The sequence below is a fragment of the Patella vulgata genome, chromosome 8 (genome assembly GCF_932274485.2).
Source record: "Patella vulgata chromosome 8, xgPatVulg1.2, whole genome shotgun sequence".
Classification (NCBI taxonomy): domain Eukaryota; kingdom Metazoa; phylum Mollusca; class Gastropoda; family Patellidae; genus Patella; species Patella vulgata.
In genome coordinates this window covers 15,326,002-15,343,496 of record NC_065886.2, presented here as the reverse complement: position 1 = coordinate 15,343,496, position 17,495 = coordinate 15,326,002, and the positions used below count along the sequence as shown (strand labels likewise).

Here is a 17,495-nt window from a genome sequence, read left to right as displayed (position 1 = left end):
GTTAAGTCGCCCGCGTAGTCAATAACGATTTCTCTGTGAGGATCCTTTAGGGATTTCTATATTCAAATATAACAGTACTGGAAGTATTTATCGGAAAATATTGCAATATGCTAGACTTATTCGTTGCAATAATCGAAAAAAGAGGGTGAAAATCAAACGTTGTATGTTGCTGATAAGACGTTCTCAAATTCTACATTTTAAGTGAGAAAGGGCCGTAACTGTGGAAATGATAAAAGGAGATTGTTGAAATTCAACTGGTTTAATTCTTCGTTTCACTCATCTGGCCGTTCAATTTCATATTTTTTTTTAGCTAAATCTTATGGCATTCCGGAAACGACGGCAGCCAAGACATTTGGTTTTCGCATTGCTACGTTATACGATGGCGTAAATGAAACGAAGACCGTGGGTGCTCTTGTCCCCAAATCCAAAACAGAGCAATAGTGATGGATGTAATAAAAATAAAGAAATAATATTTATAAAATTCATCCCCCCCCCCCCAGGCTGAATTACCTGTAACGTGACAGGTGTCATACATGTGTCAAGGTATGCTTACGTAAAGTATTCTAGGGCAATTCAGTTGTTAACAACAATAAGGCATGTTGTGAAAATTCATATTACACCAGACAAATCTAGAAAATCATGTGTCTTATATCATTCATAGTAGGTCTAAGGGTAACCAAGCGACAAATTAACACACTCTCTCACTTTCATAAGTGACGTCACATTCTAAGATTTAAAAACATTGCGTCATCAGTTATTGAGTAGAAAGCATATTGAACACGTAACACGTTTAATATAAAAAAAAGCACAAGATAAGACTAATCAATAACATGAATACAGATAGTTTCTATAGAATATGGTTCACTTCCATAGCTCTAGGCTTTGTCTTTATTTTTCAAAAGTATGCCCCAGAAAATGTTGTGATTTGTGATTTATTTTATCTATCTTTGTTTTATCGTTTCAACATAACATAGACACAGCTCCACAAAAACAGTTTCTACAGAATACTTACTCGTTTCGTAGCTCTAGGCTCCGTCCTTTGTTTTCAAAACCATACCTCAGAAACCGTTATGATTTGTTTTATCGCATCAACATAATATAGACAAAAACGTTTGCAAGGATCCCAGACGGAAAATATTTTCTTTTTCCTCGTGAAATATAAGCGTCAACAAAATTTTCAATTGTTACTTTTTTTCATCGAATCAAGAAAAAACTAAAATAAAACACTACTAAGAGCTGAGAGAAGAAACCCAAACAGGTTTGATAAAAAAAAGATAAAAAATTAAACAGGAAGTTTAAGGAACTTAAATTTTGCGACCCACTTAGACAGAAATAAAACTAAGGAAATATCGTTTCAGAGATATGTTATATAAGGATTTGTCAATATTTTTATACCGTTTATCATTAGGAAGAACAACAGCTCGTGATAAGAATCTGTTTTTTTAATATTACTGGGTTTGGAGGAGTAGAAAACGAACATAACTTACACAAAACATTTTAAATGTCGAACGGAAGCTATAAAGATTTTTATTAGCTATTATTCCAGGTTTAGAAGTAACAGATAATATATAGTGTGTTTGTGGATCTCATTTCTGGACATTTTCAAGGAGATCCTGTTGAAGATCTCAAACAATATAAACTGATTATGTTTATTGTTCAAGAGCTGATTTAATCTGTGTGACACTGTCAAACGTATTAAAATGGTTTTCTTATCCTTGTCTTTAATCGGAACGAATTTAACATGGAAAACAACTTTACTAATAATTGATTGTATCCTACTCCACTCTCTTTGTAATGCTGCTTTCTGTGACTCTGGTATCCACACCCTCTAAATCCTTCTCTATTCCCGTTGCAGTGCTGTGTCATTAGACTCTAGTACCAATGCCCTCTTGAATTACGTAATGCCACTTACTTGGTGTCCAGGTGTCATAGTGTTAGGTCTTTCATAGAAATGTAGGGGTTGCACTATGGAAACGTATAAGGGTCAGTAGCGCGATAGATACCACGATATAAAGTTGGTAGTATATGTCAACATAATGCGATTTTTCTGATGATTTTATCTCTGAGAAGACAATTTTTGCCGATTTAATTGAATATCCCGCTATGATCTATATCGTCATTTCGTTTTAAATGCACACGTCGACATAGCGCATAGCGATGTTTTGCGAACAAACCGATAAAAAAGAAGGTGAAATGGAATTGACAAAGCTTCTGAAACGCAAACGTGCACATTTAAAACGAAATGGGGACATAACAAAGCGCGTTGATACAATTAACCCAGAGATAAAATCATCAGAGCAGTCACAATATGTTTACATATTACCAACTTTATATTGCGGTATCTATCGCGCCATTGACCCCTACATGCTTCCATATTGCACCGACCCTGTCTTTCTAAAAGCCACATTTCTATTCCATGTCTGTACCATAAAATCCTGATTTTTAACATTCCGAAACTGTCGAAGTCGCGTTGTTTTTGTGTTTGAAAGAATTGATATGTGATGCGATTACGTGATCGCAAAATTATCATGTTCACGTGTTATCGTCGTGATCTAATGTTCTTGTGTTAAGAAATGCAAGATTAAAGTGTATCTCAAAAACCAGTTTCAGAAACACCCTTTTATAAAAGTTTTGCGTTTCCATTGCGTCTCAGTAAATTATCGATTTCATCTTATATTCAGTCTTACAACATTTTAATGAATATTGCTTATGTTCGTTATTGTATAAACGAGTATGTTAAAGGCGCTAAATCGCTAATATTTGGGACCTATATATTGACAAGAAATGGGTCGCAACACATATATAATAATGTAATCTGGATGTAGATAAACTGATTTAAATTCAAACGTTTCCATTTTTACTCTAATTTCAAATCAGTTATATTCCTCGAGATACACTAGAAGTCTCAATTGAGTGGCAATCTCTAGCGTCTGGTTATTACAGTCTATTGCGCATGTTTTTCTGATAAGAATAATGCGTCACCTTTTGTTTTGATATGATGAATGTCTAGGCCCTTTCTTTCTTGTCCCTTGCTACGATTCGTGTACCAAAGGTAACATTTTTATTTTGTCTTAAATATTGGATATCAGAAACCCATCTTTTTACGGCAAGATCACAACATCAATGTTGATGTAAATTGACAAATAATTCGTGTTTTCAATTTGAAAGACTTTGGATGATACTGAGTTAGAGATTTAGCTACTTTAATAATGCTTGATTCAGTTTATATTCTTTTTTAAAAGCTATCTTATCTGTTCTTTAATTTCTATTACAGTAATTGATTTCTATTTGATATTTTATCTCAAGTAACTAAGGCTATTATTTCATGAAAACTACAATTATTTTTTTTTCCGAACAATTAATGTTGCAGACTGAAGTACGTCGTAATGAACAAAATTAGTGTCGTTAAAATGTCGTACATGAAGAATACGATAGTTTTAGCAAATAAAAAGCCTAATAGTCCAAAATTTAAGCAACTAACCTCGGAGGTTGGGTGGCCGAATGCGTTGTGTCATAAGGTCTGTCATTGAGTCAACTGGCGTGCTTTCGATTCCCCGCTTGTATGTGACAAGGAGGATGTCATGGGTTTTCTCCGGGTCCTCCGGTTTCCTCCCACTGCTAAAGACCCCTACGCGCAAGCGAATTATTGAAATAAAATTAAACCATGTGTTAGTTCCGACATGATCTAGTTTGTGTCGAGTGGGCGTTAACCCCTCTCTCTCTCTCTCTCTCTCTCTCTCTCTCTCTCTCTCTCATTTCGGTATTAATATATGGTACAAGTTAATAATTCACGGAGGTTTATGTAACTGTAGATTAGAGGTTAACAGGTGTTTATATAGTATATGTAGATTAGAGGTAATAAAAATTATAAGCTGTCTTAAATATTAATCTATTCTTGCTAATCAGATTAATATTTATATATAATTGATGATTACCAGTCTCAACTTAATGGTTATATGGAGCCAAGATATATAGACCTCAGTAACCATGACATCCCAAAACACCATTCCTTCAGGCTTCCAAATCGCAAGTTTAAGACAAGGAATTATATATAAAAAATATCCAACTGATATATTAACTAGCTCAGAGCTACGAGGGGTGGGAAGTGTTCTCAGGTTGACTGAAAAAAAATTTCACGGGGGGGTGGGGGGGGGGGGGGCGAAACCCTAGTTACGGGCTTGAGTCAAGATGTTTTATTATCAAATGGCTAAACAGATTATGGACTGGTGGACATATTTCCCTCAGGATTAAGATCTAATAACACCTTCGCATTATTTACCTCGCGTTATATATCTGTTATATTTTATAACATTCTGTCATTTTCTAGATGATAGATCGTGATGTAATTGTGGCGTTGACCGAGTATAAGTAAGTAAAATGTGAATACTATTGGAACCATTCCCTTCTGCTGCCAGATTGTGTTGAAGCCTTATTAAATACGAAACTTTGTCTCACTCACTAAACTCATTTTTCGATTTCTCACGAGACATGGGGAATACAGATGAACGTGATTAAAAAATCCATCATGTCGTCCGGATGAAATGACAGTATGTTGTAATTATTGTATACTAAACAGCTGCATACCCAATCAGATTGTATTAAAGACTTGCTGAGAATGATTGATACGTCATGTAAGCAATGAATACAAAGAATGACAAACATTATGGAAGGGTATCGCTGCCAATATTAAATGCTCTGTGACAATGTCTTTTCCATTGATTATATGTAAAAAGTATAATGTACAAAGTCCTAATACCGATAATGATGAAGTCAAAATACCTCTAAGGCAAGAGTTAAATGTAAAACGTCAAATGTTAAGTGTTAAATGACAAATGCTTTGTGGGAAAATGCTTTTTTTGACGTGTTTACATTTTACATTTCTCTCATTACATTTTACATTTGCTTTCTGCCACATCCCATTTGTCCTTCACACATTCTACATAGCATGTTTCGCACAGCATCAACTTTCATATGCAAATGTAGGTTATCACGTGACTTATTAACATATACGGAAACCTGGCAATGTCCAAATGTCCATACTAAAAAATGTATAGTCATTCCTCTCTTTAAATATATTATTTATTTGTTGGGCACAATGCTTATAGATGTATATTGTGTTTTTTTAATGGATCAAAGTTAATTAGTCTGTATACTCAACTCTGTTTATAGAGAGACCAGAAAGAGTTGGGTGTTTAAAATATCAAAATACGGGTATTAATACGAAATTCCAGTTATTGTGTTATAAATTACTGGAAGGTATTTTCTTTGGCTGTTTGAATCTATGAATTATTTCCTGGTATATTCATGATTACGCACGGTCGTCTAGATAGTTTCTTATGGTGTGTCAGCTTGATTTACTGTTATCGTGCGGTAAATATCCTTATAGTGTGCTGGTTTATAGTGTGCCAGGTTTCCGTATATGTTAATGAGTCACGTGATATCCTACATTTGCATAATGCTGTGCGAAAGTTGCTATGTAGAAAGCGTGAAGGACAAATGGGATGTGGCAAAGCATAAATGTAAAATGTAATGAGAGAAATGTAAATGTAGACACGTCAAAAAAAGCATTTTCCCACAAAACATTTGTCATTTAACACTTAACATTTGACGTTTTACATTTAACTATTGCCTTAGAGGTATTTTGACTTGATCATTATCGGTATTAGGACTTTGTACATTGTACTTTTTACATATAATTAATGGAAACGACATTGTCGCAGAGCATTTAATATTGGCAGCTATACCCTTCCATAATGTTTGTCATTCTTTGTATTCCCATAAAACATTGCTAGTTTGAATGCCTTGTTCTCCTATCTACACCACAAAAAGGGAAAGACAACCAGTCCGGACGTTGCCGGTGATATCACTTACGTTGTAGTTACGAATAAATAAAGCGATTTCACACACACAGTTAGAACCCGGGACCCCACCATTAAATTGTCTGCCGTGTAAATGGGTCGAACGGTGGCTTGTTCGTAAGATTCGTGCGGGATCGAGCACGGTTCGCTTAAAATTTGATTCTCTAAAGGAAACGAGGTGGATGATATTATTTCAGAAGATAGCGCATGTCATTAAAAGCACTTCACTGTGACCAAGTTAATTTAACTTTTCTGTGAAGAGTTTCATACATAACTGTGCCAAGGAATGGCATAGGATTACTAATTGGGGTCCATCGGAATTAGATCAGGGCCAATTCAATTAACGTTTTGGGTTTCCAAATTGTAGGGCCTATATGTTTATCTCGGCTGACACTTGGATCGAACTCCTGACCTTTTCGTTATTGAGCCAGTGCCATACTCACTGAACCAGGGTGGCTCCATGGCATTTTGACCTCTTGGCTTGATTTAAACTAGTTTTAGGACTTATTCCTTACAAATTTGGTATTGACATTATATTTAGAACCTATAGCTGTCGTTGTTTTGAAATGCAACAATGTTCGCGCAAATACAACAAAGGACTTCTGATAGTCTCATTTTGAAAATGAAGAGCAGTTACAAAAGTGGGGTAATTTTTTTCTCAATACGTTATTTCATAATGTGAAATAGTGTTGTTCCCGCCAGTTTGTCGTCATGGTGACGGGTTTATTGTTTATATTACGTGTAACCATAACATTGATGATTCGATAACATCAGTAGAAGACACGGGTGGTTTTTGACAATAATGTTGTTGAAATGAAATTACCATATTATGATAAGGAAACATACTAAACGCATTTTCTTCAACTAATGAATTAGTTTGGAAATGTCGGGGGGGGGGGAGGAGTCGCATTAGATTTAAATGTGTCACGGTAAAATTCCTAATCGGACAGAGTCTAGTCGTTTTGATAGGACAAAAAACCGCGGTCCCGTGTACACGTAAATAATAATATGAGTAGGTCTTAGCACCGTTATCCGAGCAGCACACTGTGCGGCGTATTAACTCAATTAGTGCAGAAAAGTAGGACGTTAAAAAAAAACCAATTTATTTTTATTTCTTTTGGCTTTAAGTATTTAGTTGGACTACACAACATGGAGATCTTAATTAAATAGCAAACCAGATTGTCTAACAACAAATTTCTTAAATATATCAGTACTTATACCTTAAAGATCCCCACATTCACGCACACAAAGCCCCTAAAAGAACCAAAAGAAAAAAAAACAAAACAAAAAGAACCAAAAAAACCAAAACAAAAAACAACAAAAACAAAACAAAACAAATACTTCATTTAGAAATTGATGGCGGTTCGTGAACATTCGTGAAGAGCTACTGGATGAATTTATGCTTTTTCATTACAACAAATAAAGTTTATCCTACGGCACAACTGGAATCCCTCACGCACACGTGTTCCGAGCTAACGTCGGTATACTGCCGGATGGCCTTACACAATGGCTTTATGTTTATCGTTTATAAAGCTGTGTGTGGTTTCTTTAACTTTAGACACGGCTTAGTAAATTAGCTTCCTGCCCATTTCCATGAAGTCATGATCAACACAAAGGGTTATTTGCAATAATCCAAGTCTTTTGTTAGCTAAAATATGTTTTATGCTCGAACCACACGCCTCGTTATTTCAAAGAAGATTACATGCAATCAATCTCTTTCCCAGTGTTGTAAGGGACATTATTAGCTTTTATTTTACCTACGCAAGCCGTGTCATATATTCAATGTGTAGCCGCGGTGTCTCAGTTAGTAAGACTTTGCCTCGCTAACCTAGAGTTCCTGTTCGATCTCGGTGTTAGCCGAGCAAGTATATCCCGGTTTTCCGGGGTCCCCTTGTCAGTGGCGGAGGGCGGATGGACTTGACTGTTGGAATTCGAAATAAGAGTGGACCGTAGTGCCGCTGTCCTGGCAAAATCGTGTGCACGTGAAAGAACCCACCCTTTGCAGAATTTGGGATAAAGAGTAGGCACTGTAAGGCAAAATTGTCCCCCATGTATTGCGTTTGTCCTTATTAATTATGCCCGGATCATATTGTGAGTGGACCATAGTGTTCGTAGAAATCGGATCAAAGTGCCTATCGAAAGGTCCGTCAAATCTAAAGAACCCTCCCGCCAGTCTGCAAGTGACGCGCAATCCCCCCCCCCCCCGCCTCGTAGACTGTCCGTAGTAGCAGCTAGGCTTAAGTTCAAGGTGGGGGTGGGGTGGGGTTATTACGGCCGTCTGTTGCAAGCTTAGAATTGGCTTTTAGATGTTAAGTAGAATGATTTTCAAAGGTAATATTTGGCAGTTATCCTAAGACCAAGAATTAGCTTTTCCGGGTCACTTCAGTGCATGTCCACTGAATAACATTTTGTTAATTAGAATGTTGTGATTGCTGGATTTCCGATGATCCTGCCAATCAAAGCCTGTGATAGAGAAAATTCCGCGAAATCGTTTTAAATGCTTTAATTATCGAGCTCAAAAGCCAAATTTTAGATATTAGTGCAGTGACCATTATACACAAATAACATCTGGTGTTAACTAGAATTGACGTCCACTCGAACCAGTGTCTAGAACGCTTTTAAGTGATGATGATAATTTATGTCCGCGCTGCCAAAATTACACGTATATGTTTGCCGTTATGTCTGTTAACACGTATTAATTAAATGAAGAGAGCACGAAGGTCGCTCTGTGCAAGCACGGAACAAACAATTCATCTTGATCAAGCATCACTGATTCACACCCATCAACATTTTAAAGGGGTATTGCTGATTTTGGTGATCTTGAATTTTTTCACTATTGGTTTTAGGCTGTACAGTACAATGAAAATAATAATATGTCCATTTATAAAGCGCTATATCCACAAAACGTGCTCATGGCGCATAATGATGATATTTATAGCTCTTAGCCTGTAAATTTGATGTCAAACACTGGTTTTAAAAGTTAAGGTTAGAATAGTAAATACTTTGGGACTTCGCAATCAAATGAGCTTCGATAGGAATAAGGACAAAATCTGGGCGCGCTTTATTTTGGGCATCCCGAAAATACATCGCTAGTCATAGCTGTAATAGGTGACAACACCCTGTATAACTAAATCAGATAGGCCTATCTGTTTAAACTTTCCAACCTCGTGGGTTTTCTCTGGGTCCTCCGGTTTCCTCCCACTGCTAAAGACCCCTAAGCGCCAGAGAATTCTTGAAATAAAATTGAACCATATGTTAGTCTTCGGGCCTAATTTCTCTCTCTCTCTCTCTCTCTCTCTCTCTCTCTCTCTCTGTTTAAACTTGTTGGTGGGGCGGCGGGGGCTGGTCGTGTTGTTTAACGCGTGCACTTTAGATCAAACGGTCTTTCCTAATTGAGTCACTCAGGGGTCGCCTGTCTAACCTCAAGGGTCCCCCGGTCTCCCCCTCACACTGCTAAAGGTCTTTACGCGCAATTGAATTATTGAAATAATATTATGTTAGCCCCAAACTTAACTAGTTTGTCAATTGGACCCCTCTCTCTCTCTCTCTCTCTCTCTCTCCCTCTCTCTCTCTCTCTCTCTCTCTCTCTTTATTTGAGCAAACTAGTTTCTACCAAAATATAATGCAAAAAAAAACCCACAAAAAACATTCAATGGGATTCCCCATGGGAGTCAAATATCTTTATTTCAGCAAATCTGATCAATTAAAACGTACCCAATTAGAAGTCTTTTATATCGTGCAGTACACTTGATGGTCATCAAATAAAAGTGACAGATGGGTTGGCTTTGATTCATTGGATCAAATAAATGAAATGGGAAGATTTGTTGACAATAAATATAGAATATTGTAGTAATTGTATCAATGACGTAAACACTACAGCAATATTTAAATAATTAGTAATTTACCGAGTACACATTTCTTAATTGTAGGACATGCCTGGCGTGGTATATAAAACCAACCATTCCTTTCTTGCTTTTGTGTAGTGCGCGGTATATAACACCACTCATATTTTTATCTTGCAGTGCGTGGTATATAACACCACACATTTCTTTCTTGTAGGACTTTCCCGACGTGTTATATAAAACAACACATATTTCTTTCTTGTAGCACATGGCCGACGTGGTATATAAAAATACGCATTTCCTTCTTGTAGTGCGTGGTATATAAAACCAAAAGTTTCTTAGGAGCAAGCATAGAACCAGAAAAGATTACAGAACGCATGCAACCAGTTCTTGGTTCAAAACCCCATTTGACCTAGTAAATTAGAAATACCCCCCCCCCCTTTCACACACACACAAAGACTTATCTATCTGCATTTACATAATGTATCTGATTATACTGTAATATACAGTATAACAGCACAATCAAGTATGTATGTCTTTTTACAAACACAGATTTTTAATGGGAAACAATGACTAGGTTTATTCTAACAGCACGAAGTTTTTCTTTCCTTTTGTTACTGTTAAATAATTCTCTGCAAATGGTTTCACTATGAATTTCATATATACATGTATATTGTACCTTACGTTTACTAAATGCCATAGTGGTTGATAACGACAAGGGAATACTTGTTGAAACGTCGTGCATTTAGAATAAAACTAGTGATTGTACCCCATGAAAACTGTGTCCTATTAATGTGTTTCCCGATCACTCAATGTCACAGAAAGATTATATATGTTTTTGTGTTTCTTGTGCTTGGTTTAATAACCACACAGTTCTTTAATATGGCACGGATCAAGCATAGAATCGGGAATACTAGTATTGCCAGGATGAGAATGGAAAAAAGATAATCTAATACGACTGATACTATCAACATGTCTGTCATCAATACTATAATAATCTGGAGGCATTTCAAAAACTCTATACCTATCAGAATTATATTATGATTTGACTAAACTAATGACTAGATTATATCTTTCCAATAATTTTGTTGGATCATTAAATCAAGTAAAGAGAATTTTATCAGCACCAACCGAGTTTAACCTTCTTGTCATACATCTATGATCATATGGGATAAAACATAATTATATCTATTTCCTGTTGTAGATATAAATATTTATCATGCTGTTATAGGGTTAATTGATCTGAGCCAAGAAGCAAGCGAATGGTGGAATATACCTTAACTAATGAACATTCTGTCAGGTTCTAGTGAGTTGGATCCTGATCATATTACTTCCATTTTTTGCACTCTTTCTGGCATTATTTGTTTTGTTTTTTTTTTTATGAAAAACAATATTTATTTACAGATACCAGATTGGAGAATAGACGGAAGCTGATAAAACCCCTCTCGGATTATGGCAAAGTGAGTTAGACGATTGGACAATCGTAGCAATGGTCATTGGACGTTTATGGAATCCGAGTCGATCTTCGTAGGTATCTAGAGCATTTACATGATACCAACAATTGATCAAAGACAATATGTCACAAAGTGATCTATACCTGAAGTTGACGTTTAAATTGTGTTCGTTATTTATTTTTAATAAATAAACCGTGGGTGAGAAAGGAATGTGACAAAGTGATCTATACCTTCTGTTAAGGCACGATCTTATTAAACATCTAGTTTATTCAATATGTTCTTTACAAGCTACACGTGATCCGTGTATAACACTAGACAGAACTTCAAAGAAAATGTATTAGTGGTCAGTGCCTTGACCTGACAATGACTTTCAAAGAAATATGCAGTGTAATTACAAACACCATAATTTGATACTAAACAATACCATATATGATTATCACTCCTGTCCATCTCCCCTAATTGTTAGACGCTATATAAGCAAGCGTTTACTGACAGCAAGGCAGACTTGGAATAGAGCCCCTCCCGATTTATGTCTATTTCATGTTCTCAATAAAGGTCTTATCAATTATGCTGATCTTCTGTTATCTGTAAGATATATAGTGTGACAAACAAGCCACAGAGCAACAGGAATGTTTACAAATTGACATGGTTCTTCCTAGCATCAATAGGAATATATCAAACGATGGTAGATCTAAATGGATGCACAACTTTTTGCAAGTGCGAGTATGCACAGTACCGGGTAACATCAACAAAGGCTATTTCGCATAATTCATCACGTTCTTTCATGTTAGCAGATCACGAAAGAGATCAAACGCCCAACGCTTTTAAAGGACAATATTGGTGCCAGTCATTATCACATATGTGATAGAGCTGGTTAAACACATTTCAAATATAATTTTAACACAGAGATCATTGCTACGATAGCCGAGTAATACAGGTTTCCTGAATCGGAAGTGACGAACGCCAAAGGAAAAAACGAGTCATCCCTCTATATAACTGACTGATAATGACTGGCACCAATATTGTCCTTTAAATATTCTACTATAGTGGTAGAATAGGTCTGTGTATAAATGCATTTTTCTCGGCAACTACGGAACTGATTTACTTTCAATTCATTAAATATAAAACTTAACCAAAGAAATATAGATCCCGTTAATAATTTTGAAATAAAACAGGGTTTAACGTCCATCATACTTTTCTTCTCCGACCAGACTAATAAATATGTGTATACGCGAATCAGTATGCTATGGATATATCTTTACTACCATATAAATGCCCCTGGGTACTAACACTGTTGTACAATTGTATGATTATCATTTTTTTTGTCAATTCCGTACAATCTTTATTTATCTATCCGTATTTAGGGTTCTCGTTATACCAGACTTTATCAAAAAATTCTTGAGTGTCGAAACAGGGGGGGGGGGGGGGTTGTTTTGTTTTTTCGGTTTGGGGGATTTTGAAAAAAAGACTCAAAGAAGACCTGTAAATTAGGAGACTGAAGGCGATCCTCAACTGTCGCGGCTCACCCGTGCATACATTGGTGCCTATATCGAAGAACCCTCAATAGTTGAAATCCGAAGAATGACCAGTGGATGGCCAGTCTACCTCCCCTATCATTGCATACATAACCATGGAAATCAAAATTACCATACTAGTCTCAATATGACAAAATATTCCATTCTTATCTAACACAGGTCACAATTGTTGTTTATTATTGAACGACGTTTAGACTAGACTTCTCTAGTTTATCAAGCATTAATAAGTATTAACTTTATTTCATAGAATCCAATTCAATTACTAAATGCCATTGAAACAATTTATACTTATCTTGACGACATTATTTAAGCTCTGCTATTACATTAAAACAATAGGTGATCGGTTAGTGACGATATATTTGTCAGTCCAGTCAACTCCACTATATATTATTAATGTACAGATAATGTGGCATCGGACCACATTACTATAATCAGTCTACTAATTTCATTACTACAGATTATTAACACGTGGTAATAGAACACATTAGTATAATCTCATAGCTACAAATTATTAACATGTGGTATCAGACCACATTACTATAATCTCATAACTACAAATTATTAACACGTGGTACCAGATCACATTACTATAATCTCATAACTACAGATTATTAACACTTGGTATCAGACCGCAGTACTATAATCTCATAGCTACAAATTATTAACACGTGGTACCAGATCACATTACTATAATCTCATAACTACAGATTATTAACACTTGGTATCAGACCGCAGTACTATAATCTCATAGCTACAAATTATTAACACGTGGTACCAGATCACATTACTATAATCTCATAACTACAAATTATTAACACTAAGGGATCAGACCACATTACTATAATCTCATAACTACAGATTATTAACACGCTTATCGAGCTTTCTTTGAAAAAAAATTGTTGAATATACATATTTTAGTTACCTAAAGATTGGTATACATTAAAACATTAGGTTTTGTTTTTAGATGATATTCGGATAATATCGGGTCGAAAAATTTTGACCGGACAGTGGCGGGTCGTAATAATTATCTTCAAATTCGAAATGCAGAGGCATCTTTTACGCTCAGTGCGATTGCATACAAGGGACCTAAATGTTTTGTCGAATCTGAATTAGTGTTTTCACTAAAAACAGCACATATGTATTTGTTGAATGATAACTAGAATGGGCAAACCAGTCCAACTTCATACATAACAAGAAACTAAAATTATTTAAATCACCGGGTTTACCTATATGAATGGCAGTATGGTGCACTGGCCTCAAGATCAAGGCCGCCTCCTGCTATAAAGTGTATAATATATTTGACATTGCCATAATAAGCCTTTCTTACACGCACTGTATAGCCTTAACCATCTGTCAGCATCCTTCATGGCTTCGTCCAATTGTGTTTAAAATACACTTTCATTTTCTTCTAGTCGTGAGATTGGAGGATTAGGAGGGCGTCAAAGTGACACAGCCCTGGACCTAGCTTCATCTATACACAACACTCATTCTAGCTGTTTGCTTTTTTTCAAAATTCATATGTTTTTTGGTGTTCTGCTAATATATAAACGCAATTAAATAAATGAAATGCAATGGGGTTCAAGCTCATATTTTTTCGTGTCATCCGGGAATAATGCATACGCGCATACGCCATACTCGGCGTGGTTTCCCCTTGTCACGGGTGCAGGACAGAGGGCGTGACGTGGACAGCTGTCTATTCGTTCGGATGGGACGAAAAACCGAGGTCCCGTGTACGCCATACAGTGACAGTGGGTTTTCGACAAAGTTTCATCGAATTCTAACCGTCAAAGGCTATTTTACGTAAATGCCAACCAATTCGATTAGACGCCTTTTGCTTGCACCCCCCCCCCCCGCAATTTTGGTGGTAAATGGTTAGTTAGCGCAAATTGGTTCCGATTAAATGCATTTTAATGTTTTTCTGATTTCTTTCAACAGCTATAAAGCCATTTTTGTATTAGATGTTCACAGAAAGCCGTGATTCCCCAATATGTTAAGACAATCTCGTTATGTAACCCCATATAATAAAAATGCTAATCATATTTTGTAATCTGCTTATCTCGTTGCATACGTATAATTGCCATTTAAAACTGTCTTACCGTAAAGATTTAAAGAGCTTTGATAGAATCCAATATAATTCCTGATACTAATAGGCACCGATGTGTTGAAGTGATCACCAAACGTATTCCTGATAATATACCAAACAACTATAACAGTTGGTCTTGTAAGTACTAGTAAACATAAACTATCAGGAATCCGATACTACTCATAACACGTATAACTGTTTGGTACCGAACCTATGTCTTTAAAGCCCAGCGTTAGGTCTACGAGTATTCTGCAATATCGCCTTGATACCGTTAATTCTAGCACACAACACGATACGCGATCGATTTTTTCGGCAAGAACTGGCAAGCGGCATCACGTGAGAAGTCATTATAATCCCAAACTGCCTGTAGAAGAATTCGTTTCTCTTGTTTCTCGATAATTTACAGGGCATTGAATATCAGCAATTAATTATCGAGAATTACACCTAGTTCGTATTACATCAAAATGACAAAATCCGTGGGAAAGACAAGTATTATATGTGCTATTATGTTACTTTAAAAGAGAGAGAGAGAGAGAGAGAGAAATGGGGTTTAACGTCCACTCGACACAAACCAGGTCATTTCGGGACTAACACATGGTTTAATTTTATTTCAATAATTCGCTTGCGCGTAGGGGTCTTTAGCAGTGGGAGGAAACCAGAGGACCCGGAGAAAACCCACGAGGTTGGACAGGCGACCCTACTCCTTGTCACGTACAACCGGGAATACGAAACTACGCCAGTAGACTCAATGACAGGCTTTATGATACAGCGCGCACGTACTAACCATTCGACCATCCAACCCCCCGCATGTTACTTTAAACATTCAGTAACACGGAGAAGACGTCTTACTTCTCCGTACCAACCGGAATAATAAAGAATGGCAATGAGGGGCGTTTTGGCCTGACAGCGGGGCTACGACTTACTTTTATTTCAATTTTGCTGTCACTGGTTTAGCGGGGGCCCCTATTTGACCCATCCGAAAGACTAGACACTTTTCCTTGTTGGGATTTTCCGGTGTAGTTTCATCTTGTGAGTGGTGTAGGATAGAGGGCTTGGTAAGGCACAACGCATATTTGTCCGTATGGGCAACAAACTGGGGCCCGAGTATAGGGGGAGAGAGAGAAATGGGGTTTAACGTCCATTCGACACAAACTAGGTCATTTCGTAACTAACACATGGTTCAATTTTATTTCAATAATTCGCTTGCGCGTAGGGGCCTTTAGCAATGAGAGGAAACTGGATGATCCGGAGAAAACCCACGAAGTTGGACAGGCGACCCTACTCCTTGTCACGTACAACCGGGGAATCGAAACCACGCTTGTTTACTCAATGACAGACCTTATGATACAGCGTGTAGGTGCTATACACTCGACTATCCGAGCAAAATTTCCCCCAGAGCACACCACTGTATAGTGTATGCCCGTCTTCATTAGCCCAGTACATACAGAACAATGTGGAGTTAAGCCGGTTGATTATTGTCCATGTTCGTTAGCTTTAAGATAAGAAATCAAATTATATGGGATTGAAGTAAATATTGCAAGGAAAAAATTGACACAACGGATTAAACAATATAATAAATAGATACGATTAAAGTGCTGTACAATTAATAATAAAGTGGGCAATTTACAAGTAACCACGCCACCCATAAACAAACAGATACTCGTAAGATAAACCCACGAAGAGCACACATTAATCATATTAGGGACGGACAGAATATCACACTATTACACTATCACCATGGAACCATTATAAAGTAGTAACATTGTTAATAATTTATACACCCCCAATCACAGAGTCGCGGTGGTTCAGTGAACTGGACGTACCGCGTGTTCGATCCTGGTGTTGGCCGTGAAAACTCATCGGGATTTTCTGACGTAGTTCCCCTTGCCAGCGGTGCAGGACGGATGCGACGAAAAACCGAGGTCCCGCGTACACATTGGCCATTACTTCCGAATATTGCAAGTACCAGAGCTAGGTTACAATTTTTAAATTATTGGCAATCACAAAAACGTATGTTTACAGGAAGTGACGTTATATATAAATAGACATTGGACTCGAAAATGTTGCATGTACCGGAGCAACGTTAAAATTTCTAAATCAATTTACATATTTAACAATTTGTATCATAAAAGGCTGATTAATGACGGCAGGTGTTTTAGGATGACATAGACTTACTGCCTCTTCAAACTGTCGCATAGTTAGAAATAACGGTTTTCATGTTGAGCTTTGTGACATTAAACGGTTGTCGACTCATGCAGGTTTTCTACAATTAACCAGCCATTTAGCCAATAAAAACCACATTTAAAGACAGATTCTTCGATTTAGTTTATAAAATATAAATATAAATGTTCTTACCCACACATTTGGATACGGAAACAGATACTCGACATAACGACGTTATTCAAACGTGTATACTGCTGTCAGTTTCCTAGAGGAAGTCTCTTAAGTGAAACCCTTAATCAATGGATTCGTAGAATGGAGGAGTTCTAGTTCTAAGTGTAAATTAACTGATTGGATATATCACCTGCTATAACGTATTGCTATAACACAGAAATCTATACACCACAAATTAATAATAGATGAACGTTATAGAGAAACGGTATCAGATGTCCTCGAAAGTACAAAAACTGTCCTGTAGCATACACACACAAAATACAACACAATGGAGACTAAAATGTCTATATTATGGGATTTTAAATTATTAAGGAAACGCATCCGATTAA

General features: G+C 36.7%; 1 protein-coding gene across 1 annotated transcript in view; it reads right to left on the bottom strand.

Moving 5' to 3' along the window:
• LOC126830136 (glycine receptor subunit alpha-2) overlaps window positions 1-14,996 on the bottom strand; it is an 81,990-nt gene extending 66,994 nt beyond the window's left edge. The window contains exon 1 of the mRNA XM_050560398.2: window positions 14,786-14,996. The gene's annotated coding sequence lies outside the window, so the exon portion shown is untranslated. The remainder of the gene's footprint in view (window positions 1-14,785) is intronic.
• Window positions 14,997-17,495: the final 2,499 nt, after the last annotated feature.